Below are 8,544 nucleotides of genomic sequence, written 5' to 3'. Positions count from 1 at the left end.
AGTAACAAAGGCTACTATCAGTAACACAATGCGCTGCCAGGGACTCAAATCCTGCACTGCCAGACGTGCCCCCTGCTGAAGAAAGTACACGTCCGGGCCTGTCTGCGGTTCGCTAGAGAGCATTTGGATGATCCAGAAGAGAACTGGGAGAATGTTTTATGGTCAGATGAAACCAAAATAGAACTTTTTGGTAGAAACACAGGTTCTCGTGTTTGGAGGAGAATGAATACTGAATTGCATCCGAAGAACACCATACCCAATGTGAAGCATGGGGGTGGAAACATCACGCTTTGGGGCTGTTTTTCTGCAAAGGGATCAAGACGACTGATCTGTGTAAAGGAAAGAATGAATGGGGCCATGTATCGAGTGATTTTGAGTGAAAATCTCCTTCCATCAGCAAGGGCATTGAAGATAAGACTTGACTGGGTCTTGCAGCATGACAATGATCCCAAACACACAGCCAGGGCAACAAAGGAGTGGCTTCATAAGAAGCATTTCAAGGTCCTGGAGTGGCCTAGCCAGTCTACAGATATCAACTAAAGATACACGATAATATCGGTCACCGATAATTATCGGCCGATAATGGCAATTATGACGTCACACAGATAATCCAGATAATTAAAAAATTCAACCGATAATGCAATCCGATAATTATATACTTGATTTTGCCTCCAAATGTGCTCAACCGAAGAATTCAGCACGCCGCCTCCTCAACCCCTCCCCTCTCTGAAGCCCCTGAGGGAGGAGGGGTTGAGGAGGCGGAGTTACAAGACAAGAAGTAGTTGAATATTATGGCGGCTGTTACTAAAAAAACGACGCTCTCGCCATCTGCGAAACATGTACCGTACAAGTTACACGAGGCAGAAAGAACGCGTCCTCATTCAAAACCACTAACCCAGCAGCCATTTAAAACTGCATCACAAAGAATTTTGGAACATATACGAGGCTGCTGCTAGCAGGAATGCTAAAGCTATTGTAAACACTAAGCTAAACTACAGGGCTTGTGACGATACAGAGTCGGGCTGTTTGGGAATGCATCCCAAGGCGGGTGGTAAATTCCGACGGAGCCCGCCGCTTTGGCCAGTCCGGCAGGCCGCCGCCGCCTCGCCATAGGCGGGGCGGGCCGAGCCCGGTTCCCGGCCTCTGGACCTCCGGCGAACACCCCGGTTTCTCGAGCGTTCTCCCACGGCGTGCGAGCAGAGCCAGGACCCGAATACGCCGCGGCGAACCGGCCGGGGCGGGCGGGCGGATTATCCGGTATGAATGTAGCTGCCGCCGAGACGAGACACAGTTTTTTTTTTTACCTTAATGACACGAGAACCAAAGCCCTGGATAAAAGAAATAATGCAGTTTATACGACCACCATTCTTCATTAAGAAGTGATGTCCGGTAAGCAAGCTTATCATGACGGCACAGTGGTTATAAGATAATTTAAACATGGAGAAAACGAAGTCAGCCAGTCAATAATGCATTCAGAATGTGAAATGACGAGCGGTCAGATGACTTTGTAACGCTGCCTTTATTTTCGGCTTAATAAAACTCAGGCACAAAACAAAACGCACACGGATGCGAGCGCAAACTCCGTCCAAATAGTACTGCCGTGTAGCAGTTTAGCTGCTGTAACGCAAATGTCGTGAAAGCCGCAAATGTAAACAAAGCGCTGCAGAATGGGTACATGACATCTCGCTCTTTTGAGGTAATCATTTTCACAGTGTGCAACAAAGCATATAACATTAGCAATCACTTTTCAAATTATTTAACTTATTTCTTTGCTCAATTACAGTCACAGTAGATAATCAAATTCTTAAATCAATATTCTGTAGCCACAAATATTATTCAAAATCTTTCCTTCTTCAAGTTTTTTTTTTTTTTTTTAGGATTAAGTATAATAATGTATTGCTTAAAACAAGGCTGTTAAAATTATTTTCAGCTAGCTATTTTTCTTCCAAGAAATCTGAGAGAAATACACTTGAAGCGATGGCAGATAATTTCACTTATTGCCAATAGAATTTACACTTAAAACTGACTAGTTTTAAGGAGGTGTGTTTTGCAGCGGATTAATGTTATATATGTTAGGAATGGCTTACTTTTAAACGCATTTTTGTGCAACTTAGGTATTTACTCTGTAAGTAATTGTTGCCAAAGGTTTACCATTACACAATGTCAGACAATCTGTCATTATTTAGATGTTTGAATTGACGACTTGTTCATACATTGTGTTGAAAAAAAGAGCAATAAATTATATTTTTGCACAGTAATATTTTCTTTTGTGTATACTTTAAAATTTTACATAAATCTTTTAATAGAATTATCGGCTTGACATTATCGGTTATCGGTTGGAATGAGGAGGAAATTATCGGTTATCGGTATCGGTTGAAAAATGCATTATCGTGCATCACTAATCTCAACCCCATAGAAAATCTGTGGAGGGAGTTGAAAGTCCGTGTTGCCCAACGACAGCCCCAAAACATCACTGCTCTAGAGGAGATCTGCATGGAGGAATGGCAAAAATACCAGCAACAGTGTGTGAAAAGCTTGTGAAGAGTTACAGAAAACGTTTGGCTTCCGTTATTGCCAACAAAGGGTACATAGCAAAGTATTGAGATGAACTTTTGGTATTGACCAAATACTTAATTTCCACCATGACTTGCAAATACATTTTTAAAAAATCATATAATGTGATTTTCAGGGTTTTTTTCCCCGCATTCCGTCTCTCATGGTTGAGGTTACCTATGTTGACAATTACAGGTCTCTCTAATATTTACAAGTTGCACAATTAGTGGTTGACTAAATACTTATTTACCCCACTGCATATGTTCCTTCACTTAGCCACATGTCAGCATGCTAATGCACTTTTTTTTTTAATCTGCCTGGGCTTTGGGCTAATGATGGTGTGAAGCTAATGTGTGGGTTCTAAAAATATGCTAGCATTGACGGACAGGAGAGCAGGTAGCAATTGAGTTCCTCACATCACCTTGATTGGCACGCACTTCAATCCACAGCATCACGGCTCCATTAGTTCGGACCCCCTACGAACACGTGCGCTCATTTGTGGCGCGGGCATCAATTAGCAGTCGACTGATGGAAAAGTGACGCATGCTATTTAAAGTATTCGTACCCTCGCCTGCGTTCAATGCGTCACACACATGGTATGGTATGCTTCGGATTGTTGTGATGATAAATTCAGTGGACTCAGAATGACATTATTCTGAAACAGGAATTGATGGTGATTGCTTTCATAGTAGCATGCTAATTGGGACTAATTGCAGGTTAGCTGTGGGATGGGGTGGACTTGATCGGCCATGCGAGACATCTGCAGTGGGAGGAGTAGTCTGTCACTTGCACGGCAACGGTGACACGCTCTCCCAGCAGGACACACACACCTAGACGTCTTCACACATGCTCAGACGCTTTACTTAGAAATATACTTTATCACAAACATGCACACACATACCTTGACTTCACATGCACACACTTTCAGACAAGCAAAAACACTACACTAGTATGAAAAGGTTTGGACACACCTGACAAGATGCATTATTTTATTTCAGAAAGCATTGGGTTTTTGGATCAGCGTCATCATTTTAATGTATCAAAAAACTGATTTAAAGAGAACTGCTGCGTTTAGATCGGCCGCAGTTTTCGTGCTATGCCAGAATGCAGTTTTGTGTTTATACTAACCTTACATCTTCAAAAGTTGAAGTCCTCATAACCCGGAACCATATCCGGTTTACATACCGCAAAAATAAGTAATATAATGACTTGAATCTCATAATTTGACATCTTTTTTTCTCCAAATATTACTTAAATCTAATAATATGCAGAAAGCGGTTTTGTGTCGACGCAGACATTACGTCGCAAAAAGTCTCAGACAGCAAAACCAAACAACTTCCAGTTCATGTAACGTAAAAATAAACAACAAGGCGACTTTTGTCTTAAAGTCAGAATATTACGACTTTTCTCTTGTAGTATTACAGTGTATGACTTCATTCTTGTAATAAGGCGACTTTAATCTCGTAATACAGTGGTACCTCTACATATGAAGTTAATTGGTTCAAGGACCTTGTTTGTAAGTTGAAATGGTCATATGTCGAGCAGGATTTTCCCATAAGAATAGACCCTACTCACCAACGTCACAGAATGACTTGTCGCTGTATCCGGCCGCCATATTGTCCGTCTCTGTTTAGCCCTATTCTCAATGGTTTCAATTAGGCGTTCAGTTTATAGAGCAATTCATGGAAGCCCCGGTGCTTTCAGACGCTGTAAACTCATTGGATGCGAAAAGCTTCAGTCTATCCATTCGCCAGATCCATATTTGATGCCTAAATCGATATTTTTCGACCCGCTTTCTTCGCCCTCTCTGCCTGACATCTGCTACCCTGATATCTACAACTAACTTGTCCACACAAAATCAGCCTTTTCTCACGAAAGTTTGAAAAACTTTAAGAGCAGCACTCTAAGCAACATTACCCAGTGTGACCCAATTTTCTAAAATGGCGACAATCAATAAAAAAAAAAAGTTGACTGCGATGGCCGACGCTTCAAGGATAGGTGGATATTGGACTATTTCTTCATTAAAACATGCAACAACTGTGTCTGCCTCATTTGCAAAGAGACAGTCGCTGTTTTTAAAGAGTTCGATGTGACGCGATAATATTACCGAACAAGACACGGTGACATGTACGACATTACAGGGAAGATACGCAGCGAGAAATTATAGCAACTTGAATCTAATTTAATTTCACAGCAGCAGTATTTCGCAAGAGCCCGAGGGTCGAAAGAGAACGCCACAAAGGCGAGATTGTTGAAATTATTAATTAAAAAAAAATAATAATAAAGCAAATGTGACACACAGAAGGGCTTGCTAAAATTTCTTTAAATGTATTGTTCTACGTAAATCAGCCCAGGTAGCCCCCTACATTTTTACCACACCAAATCTGGCCCCCTTTGCAAAAAGTTTGGACACCCCTGTTTAACCGATGATCTGTAGACGAGGCCAGCTTCTTTCACTTGTTACCAGCTAAATATTATTCAAAAAATAAAGATGGTGGAAGAAATAAGCATCTTGAATTTGAAACGGTATGTTGTCGGCGATTAGCCTAGCGATGATCTTAATAGTGGTTGTCAGCCCAAAACCCTCTAAATATATATTAAATGCATCTTACCAAATATAAAATGACTACTACATAATCTGTGGTAATCGTTTGGAGCCCAGTTTTCTCGTCGAATTGCAGCAGTCCATCTCGCTCTCCTCTCCGGGTCTCTCGGAATACGGTAGAACTTCAAGTCTCTCCGTCTATCTTCTCTGTTATTGCAACCAACTGCCACACATGCCTTCACCATTTTGATTATTAATGTTAACGAGCAGAAAAACACGCCATAATAGGAGGAATTTACGTAGCGGTAATGCATCAACAACGATGAATTGACGGACAATACGGCGCGGGGGCGTGGTTGTGACGTCATGTGAGTAGGGTCTATACATTATAATTCACTTAATTCATTCCACAGCCCGAAAACCTACACTAAATCCTTAGTAAATATTGCTGGTACTAATGCAAACAGCAAAAACAAAAAGCTAAACAAAATAAATTATGAATAAAAATCCGAATACTAATATAATAATAGTAATAATAATAATATAGTTATACCTGTAATAATGTAACAAATCGGGTTGTAATGTAGCGGAGCTGTTTTTCATGGTGTACCTGAACGCACCGCGTGGCTGACTTGACAGAGAGGGAGGTCTTTTTATTTTCACTTTGTTCAGCTGTGGCGGACGGTAGGCATGTTGTGTTGCACAAGTTCTGAAATAAATGATTAAAACCTGACGAAGCAGGCGATTTTTTGCTGATGTTACCACAATAATAATTGTCGCCTTAACTTGCAAGGACTGGAGAACGGAGGTCAGAGGAAGACCTTCGAGATCGTAGACATTCTACGGCCGTATTGTCAAGCCAGTTCACGGACGCTGCGCTCATATTTTCATTTCCATCTTCATTTCAATGGTAAGCGTCACCTTTTTCCCTTTTTCACCACCTGAACTAACATTCTTGGAACCCATGTTGATTTCTCCTACAAGAAAATCTGCTTTGTGTCCGTCTTGCGGGAACACAAAGAAACTACGGCGCTGTCATAAATCGTCGTATTTCGAGCATGTCAACGGATGTAGAAACAAACGGCGAGTCTAATTTTACATTGAATGTCGAAAAGATCGTGTGTCGAAGCGATCGTAAGTCAAGGTACCACTGTATTTTGACTATTCTCATAATCCTTTTTTTTTTGTTCTTGGAAGGTTTCGGCTCCAGCAACTTAAGTCACGGTAATGAGAAAACATTTGATTGGCTGCTTCCTCATCGTCGCATAAATCTGTTGATGAAAGATCACCTCAGCCATCTTCTTTGTGGCGCGAAAATTCATGTGTGACAGTGACATCTGTCTATCTATCTGGTCAAACTGGGGACGTCGTGGCGTGTCGCCGATCGCGGGTCCACCTGTCACCCTTCCGTGCGCGATTACATTGTCTTTGTATGGGAACCCATCAGGAAACTAGAAATAAGCGCGACGAGTTTGAACGTTACATAACATTTCAGAAGTGAAACCAATTGTATTGATATCCATACAATACAGTTGCAAAAATGTGGTTGCCCCAATGGAAAAAAATGTTTAATCTTCAGTAGATTCCAGTCCAGTCTAATGGTTACTGTGCATGGACAGCTCACCAGCCCCAGATCATCACACAGATTTTTAACAATTTTCAGGCCTGGGGATTGGGATGGCCCTCATAAAACATTGTACAGGGAACAAAATAAAGGAAACACCTTAAAAAAATCAACAAAAAAAACGTATGTTGGTCTACCTAGTTCTCCGAGGTACTGATTCATACAATTGTGAATTGTTTCCAAAGGAATTTTAAGCCATTCTTCAATACCCTCTAACTCTTGTAGAGATGATGGCAGTGGAAATCGACGTCTTAATTGACTCTCTAAAACTGACCATAAATGCTCAATAATGTGGAGGTCTGGGGATTGTGCCGGCCATACGAGATGCTCAACTTCATTTGAATGTTCCTCAAGCCATTCTTTAACAATATGTTTTATGATTATGATGCCAAAATGTTATGTTTCCATTATTTTGTCCAACCCCTCTACTTGCTCCATTGGATGAGTATCGTATTTTGCGCAATGTTTTGGGTTGTACTGTTGAAATATCAAGCCCTATGTAATTTAAATCTGTTTGATATTGAGTGGAATCCATGCAACCATTGTTTCCGTTAACGATGACCATAACGAAAATATTTTGTCGACTTTTTTTTTTCATGACAATGACAAGACGATAACAAGCTTAAAGCAGAAATGTGAGGTAATTTTATAACATGCCAAATAGGGTCACAATTAAAGTAATTAAACATTGTCCAACAAATAAAGCATGAAAAAATAATTTATATGTTGTATATTTGACAAAATAATCGCGTTTCCGAAGTTCGAGCCTGAAAGGGGACGAACCCGGAAGTGATACGTCACACCGAGAACAGCGATGGCAGCGCTCCATACATACGGCCGCCATACAAAGCCCTTCAAACAATGATTCAAACAGCGATATAAGCGTAGATCGAGCGCAAGGGAGGAGATCCAAGTTTTTGAAGAGTTGGAGGAAGAAGAGGAGGTTGGAATTTTATGTTGGACCTAACATGTATTAGCCAGATGCTAATCAGGATGCAAACAATGTGCCTAGAGTACCTGACATGGAATGGAGACAAGACCCATCGAGATTACAAGATTAGTAAAATATAGGCTGTTATTATTTTCATGATTTGATGATGCAGGCATTTGCACATAATTTTATGTTTTTGTCTATTTGATGACAGTGTTAAAAAAAATAATAGTCAGACTTCATGTTCATTTTGGCAGATCCGGCAGCTCTCGTGCATACAAAATAATAATATAAAAACGTTGGGGGGAGAGAAGGAGATGAGTCGTTGATGGCTTTCTCCACTTTATTGTGGCAACAATAAGAAAACAAAATAATAGCGGACTGCCTTCACATTCGACCGCGAAGTTTTTCAGCGTCTCTTAAACGGATCGTGCATAATGTCTTGTTATGAGCTTTTTGTTGACAAAGGTATCGAACACACGACGTGCTGACAACTTTGTTTCTTTATTAACACATGGAGCTAACAGTACAAACACAGCTTGGGGCTCTCGACAGGGAGTGGCGTCTAATGGCGTGAGGAAATGTAGTTTTTTCACACAAGCGAACAGATTACAAAGCACCACTTCAGTGTTGTCCCGAGACTACATTTTCCATGATTCACTGCGTGACTTGAGCCGCTCGCTGATTCGCTGCGAGATTGACTCAATGCCAACACGCTAGTTGTCACCTGTCAGCGGCTCTTGTGAAACACTAACTAGAAGGCTATCAAGCGATCACCGTGAAAGAACCGTACAAATGCAATGCAATGCTTGAAGCATGAAGGTGGAAATACATAATACAAATACAAATAAATGTGCACAAACTCACCGGCGGTGTGTGTCTCTTACGGCA

The sequence above is a fragment of the Corythoichthys intestinalis genome, chromosome 3 (genome assembly GCF_030265065.1).
Source record: "Corythoichthys intestinalis isolate RoL2023-P3 chromosome 3, ASM3026506v1, whole genome shotgun sequence".
Classification (NCBI taxonomy): domain Eukaryota; kingdom Metazoa; phylum Chordata; class Actinopteri; order Syngnathiformes; family Syngnathidae; genus Corythoichthys; species Corythoichthys intestinalis.
The sequence above is the reverse complement of the archived record's forward strand: the minus strand, read 5'-3'. Positions refer to the sequence as shown.